This window comes from Jaculus jaculus, chromosome X (assembly GCF_020740685.1).
Source record: "Jaculus jaculus isolate mJacJac1 chromosome X, mJacJac1.mat.Y.cur, whole genome shotgun sequence".
Classification (NCBI taxonomy): Eukaryota; Metazoa; Chordata; class Mammalia; order Rodentia; family Dipodidae; genus Jaculus; species Jaculus jaculus.
In genome coordinates, this window is record NC_059125.1 from 112364516 (window position 1) to 112377003 (window position 12488).

At 39.7% G+C, this 12488-nt stretch overlaps 1 protein-coding gene across 2 annotated transcripts in view; it reads right to left on the bottom strand.

Annotated features, from left to right (window-relative positions):
* Klhl13 (kelch like family member 13) overlaps window positions 1-11536 on the bottom strand; it is a 188964-nt gene extending 177428 nt beyond the window's left edge. For both annotated transcript variants that reach the window (XM_004671472.3, XM_045140695.1), the window contains exon 1: window positions 11287-11536. The gene's annotated coding sequence lies outside the window, so the exon portion shown is untranslated. The remainder of the gene's footprint in view (window positions 1-11286) is intronic.
* Window positions 11537-12488: the final 952 nt, after the last annotated feature.

Consider the following 12488-nt stretch of genomic DNA (forward strand, 5'->3'; position numbering starts at 1 on the left):
CGAGGCTCGGGTTCCCCAGGTCCCACGTTAGCCAGATGCACAAGGAGGCGCACGCATCTGGAGTTTGTTTGCAGAGGCTGGAAGCCCTGGCGTGCCCATTCTCTCTCTCCCTCTATCTATCTTTCTCTCTGTGTCTGTCGCTCTCAAATAAATAAATAAATAAAATTGTTTAAAAAAATAAATAAAATAAAAAGTGACATTTTCAGTGTATCACAGAGATACTTGCACATCTGCGTTCACTACAACATCATTCACAATAGCCAGCATATGGAACCTGCCTAGGGTTTACAAATAAATAAATGGATTAAAGACAATGTGTTACATATACCTAATGGAATTTTATGCAGCTATAAAGCATGAAATTATGTCATTTGCAATAAAATTCACAGAACCAGAGATTATCATATCAAGCAAAATAAGATAGCCAAATATTGCCATGTTTTCTCTCATATGTAGCATCTAGATTTACAAAGATAGAAAGATGATAGATAGAAAGATAAATAATAGATAAAAATAGATTGATTGATAGGCGCACACTTGGAGGTATATGTGTATGACATGAAACTAAAAGGAGATTATGAGAAAGGGAAATGAGTTATAATGGGAAAGATTTGAGGGAACAACAGAGGATTATTGGAGGAAGGAAAGACAAATATATGTTCTCCCTCATATATGAAAGCAAATTTAAATATATACCTCTATAGGCCATGAAAGCAGAAGGAGGACTAGTTGAGGGGGAGGGATGAGGAATGATGATGATGAATATTAGCAATGTACAATGACAGATAAGTTATATAAGATCATAATGAAACAATTTTGTATGCTTACTAAAAAAATAATTGAAAAAGACTACATAAGGGCTGGAGAGATGGCTTAGAGGTTAAGACACTTGCCTGTAAAGCCTAAGAACTCAGGTTTAATTCCCTAAGTACCTACGTAAGCCAGATACACAGGGTGGCACATGTATTTGGAATTTGTTTGCAATGTTTGGAGACTGTGGCATACGCGTGTGCTCACTTGCTCACTCTCTCTCTCTTTCCCTGCCTCTTTCTTCCTCTCTCTCTCAAATACCTAAATAAAAATGTATCTTAAAAAGACTACATTAGTCTAAGAAAGACAAAGAGCTACTCATGATTTCTCTCACTAGAGATAAATGAAAAACAATCATAAAAAGTAGTATTTTTGTTCTTGTATTCAATGTGATGCAGTATTTGAACACTGTGCCAAGCATTTGCCATAAACTTTCTTGTTTGCCAGAAAGCTGGTGTTGTTCTAACTATATTCAAAAATAGTATTCTAGGTAGTATTATAGCTAACAAATAAAAAAGGTTCATAAGTTTCCCTCACATTTCTGTTTCACGTACAAATGGGAAAGCCCCTAAGTATGCCCCAAGTTTTCAACCATTTCACCTACCAATGTACAGAAATGTCAGTAGTAAGAATAGCTAACCAGATATGGGAGTACACACCTTAAACTCAATACCTGGAGGCTGAAGCAAGAGGACTGCCTTAAGTTCAAAGACAGCTTGAGCTAAATAATGAAGTCCTATATATCATGAAAGCAAAACTAAGTTTCAAACATTGGGGAAAATATAGTAAATAAGGTAACTCGAGCCCAGAAAGACAAAATTTACATGTTATCCCTCCCTCATATGTGGACCCCAACTTTTAATGTTTGTATGTATATAAATATGGGCATATGATAGTGAGCATGAGTATGATTCAAGATTGGAGACCAAGGCTGGAGAGATGGCTTAGCGGTTAAGCGCTTGCCTGTGAAGCCTAAGGACCCCGGTTCGAGGCTCAGTTCCCCAGGTCCCACGTTAGCCAGATGCACAAGGGGGTGCACGTGTCTGGAGTTCGTTTGCAGAGGCTGGAAGCCCTGGCGCGCCCATTCTCTCTCTCTCCCTCTAGCTGTCTTTCTCTCTGTGTCTGTCGCTCTCAAATAAATAAATAAAAAATTTAAAAATATATATTTACAAAAAAAAAGATAGGAGACCATAGTGGGAACAGGAGATGATGAGAAGGGGGAAAGGACAAAAGGAAACATGCAGTCTGAAAGCAGAAAGGAAGCTAAATTGAGAGGGAGGGAACAAGGGAAGAAGGAGGAGGAAAAGAAGGAAAACTGAAACATGTTTGAAAATAGAATAATGAAACCTAATTCCTTAGATGCTATTTTTAAAAAATAGCTGCTTGGTTTTTTAAATTTATATTTGAAAAGGCAAGAATAAATGATACCTCGGTCTCTATATGCCAACTAAAAGAAAAATCTAAAATTTAAAAAAAAGAATAGCTATATCTACTATGTGGTGTGCAGTGTGCTTTATGTGCACTATGTAATACTTCAAATAACGAAATACTTAAAGCGGAAATAAAGGGCTCAGAAAGATAAACCAAAATGTCCAATATCACACCGCTGACATGAGAAACTTTCAAGATTTGAATCTGAGCCTATGATTCTAGATCCTATGATTCTAGCCTTCCCATTAAATAATACATACAAGAGTGGAACAGAAAAATCTTGAAATAAGCTACTCTTTTGAAATGTATGGCCTTTTTTAAAGTGGGACCTAAAAGCAAACGTCTATAACTGTTTTGCCCTGTTTTACTGAATACTCTAGAGGTAATTCGCCCATATATCATAAAGGCTTTGCCTTAATCACCACCCTCTATACTCGTGTCCTTATTATAATCTCGGAGCACAAACACAACAATTCAACAATGTCAGGCCCTGTGAACTGCATCCAGCATGCGCAAACAATGAAAGTGGGACAGCAATGATGAAAATCAGTTGACAGATGTACTGTTTGACTTGTCCCATTTACTTTTGACCCCCTTCTTCACTTGCCTTTTTTCCTTCTTATCTTTCTCATTTAGAGCAAATTAAACTATTGCTTTGTAAGTCTCTGCTGGCCTATTTTCAAAACCATTTCAAACTGTAGAAACCTTTTATCACACTCAAAGCAAATCTCAACTTTCTTCTAACATTGAATATCCCAGTGGTCAGCAATTAACAAAACACTTTGTATACTTAATGTGCTGTAAACAAAAGCAGCTTTAAGCTTGGCAAAGATAACTTCAAATCAGTGAGATAGGCAACCCATCAACCCATCTGACCCATCAACCATGCTGCTTTAAGGTCATGTTCAGTGTGTTCTAACAATCTCTCTTCTGAAGATTCCTTGGCAAAGTCCTTCACTATCAATCTTAGCTGTTACCACCAACATTAGGAACTGGACATATTTTAACATTACCATTATCAAACGTTGTTTATCCTTGAATTAAAAGAAAATTAACACATTGTGAAAAGAAAAAAAAGAAAAAAAGAAAATGAACACAAAGAAAAATATCAATTCCAATTTCCATAGGTCATCATGGAAATTTAAGGCTATGAAAATGTATGAGTGCTTCAGTAAAGAACAGATTCTGGCAAGATAGTGTGGCCTTGGTAACTTTCAAACGGTCATCCCAGGGTTACCACAGCTATCCTTGCAGAGGCCTATGCAAAAACACTGAGCATTTTTCTCAAATATTCCTATGAATATTGCATTTATATTACATTTTAAAGTATAAGGTGTCTGAGTTTGCTAAGACATGTTTTATGTATCTTGAATTAACTGCCAGTTTATGTTCTCCTGAATCATTGGGTAAAATAGGTGCCTGAAGAAAATACATGCTGATTTATTTTGTGTCTCCTGGGCACACTATCATGTCACCACGCTGTTTATTCAGTATGTGTACTACAGGCTAAGGAAGCAGCCCATAGTAATGAAAGAGCAAAGGAATGAGTTTCTATTTGTTCAGGTTAGTGAAAGACCAAGGACATAATGTATATTTCAAATATATTTATCAAATGAACTCACAGAATGAATTCAAGGACTTCTTTTCAACTGAAAGAATATTTAATAAAATCTTTTGAAACATATACGTATTAGCAATATCACAAAAGTATAAGGATAAATAAAATATGTCAATTATTGCTGATAAATGTTGATAAGAGAGATCAATAAAATTAGGTTATTTAGTCTAGTTTGAAGGAAATGGCTGCTGAGATATTAGACAACATTGAGAGGGGGTGGGGATAATTAAAAGATACTAAGAAAATTTTTCAATTGGTTCGTTGGTTTTCCTTTGTGTATTTTTAACATTATTTCAAAGATAAAAATGAAAATAAAGAATGGTAACATACACCCATGGTCCTATGTAACTATAATTGGTTCTAGAGCTACTAAAGTCCAGGAACCATGTCTCATTTGTTCTTTACCTTTCTTGTGCTTTTAAAATACAGATTTTTATCCACAGTAAGTTCAATAAATGTTTATCAATTGCAACAAATAAATGTGTAATCACATTAAATGAGTTTTTGCCTGAATGCTAGCAACTAAAAAGACTCTGTTATCCTAAGAACTATGGTTTGTTTAAAATAACAAAAGAAACTAAAATAAATATTCTAAACATGGCCCTAGAGGAAAGACTTGGCTCATTTCAGTATGTTTTCCCATGATATGAAGACCATACAGCCAGCCCTCTCTATTCAGAGCTGTGTGAATAAATCAGCATGTATTTACATGGTAACAATTTACATGGTAACCACTATGAGTAATGTATTAAGATAAGTATTTATGTCCCTAATCTCCACCACTCAGAGCAACAGCTTTCTATGTACAAGGCCCTGGTTTAAACACTTTTCTTTGAGAAGGTAAGATTATTGTTTCTTATCTAAAAACCTCAGTACCAGAAGAAATCCCAATTCAGAAACATCCAGACTTTTAGAAAGGCAATAACTTACATAAACTACTCATTAAGTAATAATCCATTAGGATCTGTGGAAACTATCTCATGAAATTCTACATAAAAAGTAAATAATAGTAAATATAATAATGACTAAAAATATCACTTTTAAACACTATTAAAAATCATTTAAAGGTTTAAAAATCAGGTTTTACAAAAATTTTATTGCTTTTTCAGAAGTTTTGAAATTTGAAACTTGATAATAAATTATGAGTCTAGCTACTTCATTTAATTCTTACAAGTATGATAATGGGTAAGTTTAGCTTGCTCTATTTTTATAATGAGGTGATTGTGTTAACTAACCCACTCCATGTTCCCTGTTCCCAGATAGAATTATAACCCAGGCAATCTAGCTCCAGACAATTGACATGAGAAAGATATAATGGCATTAAATGATGTGGGCATGGAAAAATAACAGGACAAATATCACAAGGCATTATCATTATTCAAAAACTACAGAATATATGCTATATTCCAGGTGCTTGGAACACAATGATGGGTAAACCAGATGATGTTCCAGTCACCTCCATGAAGCCAGAGGCCAATGTAGAAATGGTCAGGTTTCACATAAGCATAACTATGATACAATGCAAATTTGTGACTGAGGCTCACCTTCAAAGTAGGAGGAGAATGAACTCAATAGCAGATGGTGTAATCAGGCCTGATGTTTAAACTGCTCCAAGGATAAAGGTATGGCAATTTGAAAATGAAGCAACAGTTAAAGGAAAATAACAAACCTTTCTTAAAATTCCAAAGGGCAGTCTAAAACCTGAACCTTTATATATAAATGAAACTTCTAACCTTCCAAAGGAAAGATAATTCTATTAAAATAAGAGATCACTCCTGGTAAAATAAATTCTTCAGTTTAACAACAAACTGATATTTAATAAAATTGCTGGTAACACACTTTGCAGCACAGGTAACAATATGACAGTAGCAAGTGGGTTGGTTTGAACAAATCTCAGAATTCCTATCCCTACATCCTCTCATTCAAGGAGAGTAGTCAAACTGAATCACATATCTACTTAGCCTTTAAATTCTTTTCATCTTGGGTATTAATGTAAATAATTGAGTGACTAGAAATTCAATCTATTCTCTGTGAAACATATTTTAGGTTTCACTGCCTAAAGATTGTTTGTTTTTAGCCAATGAGCTCCCACACTGAAGACTCTACTGAATTCCCTTTGTTCTGAGAAAGTGAAATTCTTTCTCAAAGCTCCAAGTACTGGCCTGGTATGGTGGTGCATATCTTTAGTCCCAGCACTGGGGAAGCTGAAGTAGGAGCATTACTATGATTTCAAGGCAAACCTGGTTCTACAGAGAGAGATCCAAATCAGCCTAGACTTGAGTAAGAACCTACTTCAAAAAACCACCAAAATTTAAATATTTTTTCTAAAATAATCTTTAAGTCCTATTTATCTATTATCTAACTCTGTCTTAATTCCCTAACACCTTTTTTGATCATACCAAACCCAGATCTCCAGGATTTCACCATACTTTGTGTTCATCATGTACCCTATCTTAATATTCCCAAAGAATGATTTTCAAGATCTTGACAAGATAGGTCCATTCTCTCTTCTCTTTCAGGGTTGTGCTCAAATATCACTTTTTCTCTGTAAGGCTGTATCTGTCAGTGTTCTCCAGAGACAAAGAATCAATAAGAGATGCATATAAATCTATGGAAGGGGTTTATTAGGGAAAATTATGGCAGCAGAGGCTTTTCCCAAGTGGCTACCTGCAAGCTAGATATCCTGGGGTGCTGGTAGCATATCTCAGTGTGAGTCTGAAGGCCTCAAAACCAGAGAAGCCAGTGTTATTCATTTTGAGATAGACCACAAGAACCTGAGGGTCTGCTGGTGTAAATCCTGGAGCCAAATTCGAAGGCTAGCAAGCCTGGAATTCTGATGTCCACAACAGCAGAAAAAGTCTCAGCTCTAAGAGAGTCCAAAATGACTTTTGTACTTGTCTTCTCCAGCCAACTGGATGGTGCCCACTCACAATGAGGTCACTCAGATCTTCCCCACCTAGTCCACTCAGACTTACACACTAATCTCAGGAAGCACCCTCACAGACACATCCAAAATCATGTTTTACCATGTTTCTAGGTATTTCTTAATCCAGACATGTTGACAAATAAAATTAACCATCACACATCACCCTGCTGAAAGTAGGTGCTTCCTAGTTCACTATATTTTACTTCCTTACTTTATTGTTCTTATTACAATCTGTATGGATCCTCTTCATCTGTCCATTCATTATCAATATGTTCTGGTACAATGTAAGCATTGTGATTCTCCACAGGAGCAAAGATCTTGGGTTAAAAATGTTTAAACTGTTACTAATACAAAACCTTTTGTCCATGGGAAGCATTCAACAGATATTAGATCATAAATTATTAAATACATAAATAGTTAAAAACTGAACTGCTACAAATATCTCTAACTTAAAAAAAAGCCATGTTTTTGTGCTTAGGAGTTTTCTCTAGGGCAATTCATTTTTCCACACCCTTTCTACACTTTTGAAATGTGGTGTTACATGCCAAATCATTACATTATTTCACAGGAATAAAGAATTAAGCCAATATGTTTAATACACAAAAACAAACTCAAGCCAGGCAGGGTGCCTTTAACCACAGCACTTATTAGGCAGAGGTAGGAGGATCACTATGAGTTCAAGGTCACCCAGATACTACATATTGAATTTCAGATCAACCTAGGGTTATAGCAAGACCCTAACTTGAAAAAACAAACAAAAATAAATAAATAAATAAAACACCAAAGAAGTCATGATATATTAAACATCAAAAATAAAATAAAGCCAGGCGTGGTAGTGCATTCCTTTAATCCCAGCACTTGGGAGGCAGAGGTAGGTGGATCGCTGTGAGTTCGAGGCCAACCTGAGACTACATGGTGAATTCCAGGTCAGCCTGGGCCAGAGTGAAACCCTACCTCGAAAAAACCAAAAATAATAAAATAAAATAAAGGGCTAAGGAGATGGTTCAGCGAGTAAAGCACTTGTGGTACAAGTGTAAGGCCCTCAGTTCAGGTGCCCAGAACCCATATAAAACTAGATGCAGTAGCATAAGCATCTCTAATCCCAGTGCACCAAAGGTGAGATGAGTAGAGACTCGCAAGCCAGCTAAACTAGTGTATGCAGCAGTGAACAACTAGAAAGAGATCCTGCCTCAAAATGTAAGTCAAGGTCATAACCAAGGTTGCCTTCTACCGCTGAAGACTCAGCCTCAAACAAGGTGGAAGGCAAGAACACACTGGAGGATGCCCTCTGTCCTCCATAAGCACACTATAGCATGCCCATGCCCACATTCTCACAAACACATGTACGTATGACAAGCACACAAAAAGATACTTTTTTAAATAAGAAAAATAAAGATTCAGGTTAGTCTCATTTCCCTACTGCAAATCACATTCCATGAACATAGGTTAAAATGAAAAGGTAAAGCTAATCTAAAAGGAACCTGTACTTACATTCAGCAACATCTGAAATATCCAGTTTGAGCTGGCTTGACAGTACATGTCTTTGATACCAGCATTTGGGAGGAGGAGGCAGGAACATGAGAAGTTCAAGGACATCCTCCCTCAGCTACAAAGCAAGTTTGAAGCCAGTCTGGGATACATGAGACTTTAAAAAAAATAAGAATTTCAGTCTGATAGTCTCTAAGTATATCAGAAGAGATATCAAATACATACTGAAGATTCAGAGCAAAATGATTATGGTTAACTCACATCTACCATGTTTTTACCCTCCAGGAAAACATGAATAATTTCATTACACAATAACATCAGTGAAAGTCTTGGCTTAAACATAACATTGATAATAATCACAAAAGGGAAACATGATATATACTCTTTCCTTGAAACACCTGAAAGTCCATACCCCTCTCAAAAGTGGGTGGTGAGGCCTGAGGAGATAGCCTAGTGGTAAGAGGTAACTGCTTACAAAGCCTAACAGTGCTGGTTCATTTCCTGAGCACCCATAGAAAGCCAGATGCAAAAAGTAGTGCAAGCATCTGACTTTTGTTTGCAGGAGCAAGAGAACCTGGCATGCGTGCATATGTCACACACACACACAAAATAAATAAATAAATAAAAACATTTTAAATTAAACTAAAGTCAACCAGATTTTAACATTAGCAAATGAATGGGGAAAGGATATATATAATGTATATAGTTATCCAACAAAAATGATAAACAATAGTCTTTACGTCTCTCACTTTCTTCAAAACATCAACCAAAGACCACTGACCCACACAACACAGTTTAAATCATGCTTATAAAAATGGAAGGATAAAGACATCGAACAATCAAGGTTCTTATTTATCTACTTAAAAATACATCACTGGGCTGGAGAAATGGCTTAGTGGCTAAGCGCTTGCCTGTGAAGCCTAAGGACCCCAGATCAAGGCTTGATTCCCCAGGACCCACTTAAGCCAGATGCACAGGGGTGCGCACATGCGTCTGGAATTCGTTTGCAGTGGCTGGAGGCCCTGGTGCACCTATTCTCTCTCTCTCAGCCTCTTTCTCTCTGTCTGTTGCTCTTAAATAAATAAATAAAAATAAACGCGTGGTGGAACACACCTTCACTTGGGAGGCAGAGGTAGGAGGATCACTGTGAGTTCGAGGTCACCCTGAGATTGCATAGTGAATTCCAGGTCAGCCTGGGCAAGTGAGTCCCTACCTCAAAAAAAAAAAAAAAATTAATTAATTAATTAATTAAAATAAAGCATCATTGCATGTTGCAGTAGAAACACTTATTGTCTCACTGCCAACTTAAGTGTGAATAGTAGCCCCTTTCTTCATTTCATCTTCATCCACAACTTGTTTTTTCTAAGACTGCTGTTCATCGGGGAATGTTTTGTCAATGGCAACACCTGGTCAGTCATTAAGCAAAGAAACCTATTGCTGTTATTTATAAGAACAGACAATTAAGGGAGCCAATATTTTCAGATACAAAATGATGACCTAACTTTTTAATTCATTTTTTTCAGTTTTCAATTTTTTAATATTTTTTATTTGATAGAGAGAGAATGGGTGTGTCAGGGCCTCCAGGCACCACAAACGAATTCCAGATGCATGTGCTTCTTTTTTGCATCTGGCTTACGTGGGTCATGGGGAATCAAACCTGGATCCTTTGGCTTTGCAGACAAGCACCTTGACCATTATGCCATTTCTCCAGCCCTCAGTTTTCAATTTTGAACAATAGATACAGCTAAACACAGCTGTGTAAGTCAGCATGTGCTAGTTCACCGGTATCTGCCTCCACTTTCAGCTTCTCCATTCAATTTTCCTTGCACACTAATTACAGCATGGAAGTGAGCAAGTGAACCTCACTAAGGGAACCAACATGGCAACTGCATGGAGAGAAGGGGATGTCACTCATGGTGGTGCTGTTTCTTCAAGAACTATGAGGCTGTAAAATACTGTGTGGGAGTATATAGATATGAAATCTACTATAGGAAACTGTGGCTTTTTTTTTTTTTTTGTAAGGGAGGAACCCTCCCAACCTAGGTAGTTTTAAACCTGAGAGTCCCTCAGTTCCTATTCAATGTGCTTGGTAGCCAGCGTACTCTAACTTGAGTGACTTCTCCAAACATCTAATGCTCTCTCATTACGTGAAAACTATGAGCATTCTAATTTACAAATAGAAAAATGAAGCCAGGCATCGCATATCCCACCAGACCTCCTTCTGTCAGGCCTGCTCAGCAGCCAGGAAGGTTTCGGTCTATGTGCAAATATTACATGTGAACACACATTTAAAGTGCTATGTGTTTTTTTTTTTTTTTTGGACTGTTGTTGAAAGCTACAAAGAAAGTTTAAAGTTCCTCGACAGATATTTACTAACAGGTTATTTAATACAGAAATAATTCTACTTTTTTCTGTAAATGTAAGCTAAATATTATAAGCCTAAGAAAATCGTGACTCAACTGTGACCAAAAAAAAGAAAGAAAAAGAAAAGTCAAGGCATTCACAGCTGAAGAGGCTCTGAACTAAGTTAAAAGAAGCCCAAGGAAAGAGTGAGTTCTTGACTTGGGAGCCAGAAGCAGCAGAGCCTCCCAAGTTACAAGATTCTGAGAGGGATGGATAAGGGAGTACCAGGAAGAAACTGTTAGCAAGAGACAGTGGGGCTGAAGTGGCCAGAGGCAGAGGAACCCCCAAGCTATGAGAACAGCGACAAGGAAACCCAGAAAGAACTGTTCTGGAAGGATGACAAAGAAGCGCCTGGAAACTAGGTTTTTCTCACTGGAATCCTGGAAGAAGCCGACTTCTGACGGAGCCCAAGGGACCTGGAGATGCAAAGGTGCCGAAGCTCGGGCGCGCAGGCTGGCCGGCCACGGGAGGAAGGGGGTGGGAAGAGAGCAAAGCCGCTTCCCTGCCTCGCTGTCTCCGGGGCACAGCGCAACTCCTGGCCGCGCACCTCAGGTCCCAGAGGCGGGGAAGCGGCTCAGCAAAGCCCCGCGACTTCAGGACCCTGCCTTACCTTGCGAACCACGTCCCGGCGCCCTGGCTCCCCGCCGCTCGCCGGCCGGCAGCCCGAGGGGGAGTTGCGCGGTGCAGCCGGGGCTCCTTCCCGCCGCGAGGCACGCGCGCCCGACCCTTTGCCGGCGCTCACACGGGCGGGCGGACAGCGCGTACCCTAACCCGAACGCAGCTCCGGTTCTTTCCAGAAGTCCGCGTACCGGCTGCCTGGGAATTGGAGTTGAGCTGCCGCGGCCGGCGCGGTACAGCCTCCGCCTGACCTCACCAGGGGGTGGGGGATAAGGGAGGGGAGCCCAGCAAGGGAGGGGAGGGGGGACGCCACGGAGGGGTGGGAGGGAGCTCGCGGGCGGGGGAAACATGGCGGCGGGGGTGGCCCCAGCGGCGCCTGCGCGGGAGGCCAGGGGAGCTGGGCTAGGACCTTGTGTGGGGTCCAAGCTGAAAACCCTGCTAAAGCCGTGGCAAGGCTGGGCCGGAAACAGGATGACCGCCAAATGGCCCTCAAGCCTTTGAAACCAGGACACTTGGGTGTGAGCCCACATGGCTTCTGGTGCCCAGGAGGCAGAAGTGAAAACTGTCAAGTATCCAGGGACAACAGTGCATCAGCTGGGGCTGGCCCACGCTGCCGGAGGAGTTCGTGGATGCATCATGCCAGCCATAACTTTGGCCTCCTCATAGTCACAGCGGGACCGAGCAAAAGGGGGTACTCTAGAAGCATTGTCACTTCACACTACCCTCAAGTGGGACCCGCACCTCAAGACAAACCTGATCCAGGTTCTCACAGGACTGTTCATCACTCCCCTAGCAGGCTGAGAGCTTCTTCCCCCACCTCTCTACTAGAGTACAGACTGTTAAGAAAGGGGAAGAATGACAGCTACTAATACAGCAGTTTGCATTTTATTTACTGTCTTCTATTAACCAATCATCAGGCTGCCAACTCACTTTTCTCTCACAGTGACTCCACCACTTACACACTGCTCTCATCTCCATTTTATAAGGGGCAAAACTAAGGTGGCAAGATTAAGCAAGTTGTCCAAGGTTATAAAATCAAAGTGGCCAGGATCCCAAGTGGGGTGATTCTGGCACCCAAGCTCTTAACCACTACTTCCAAGCGCTGGTGAGAGACAGCTCTGCTAAGCCTCGAATCTTTCTTGCCAGCCTGGTCCCCAACAAAAACCCTAGTCAAGCCAGTTTTTCCCCTTGCCA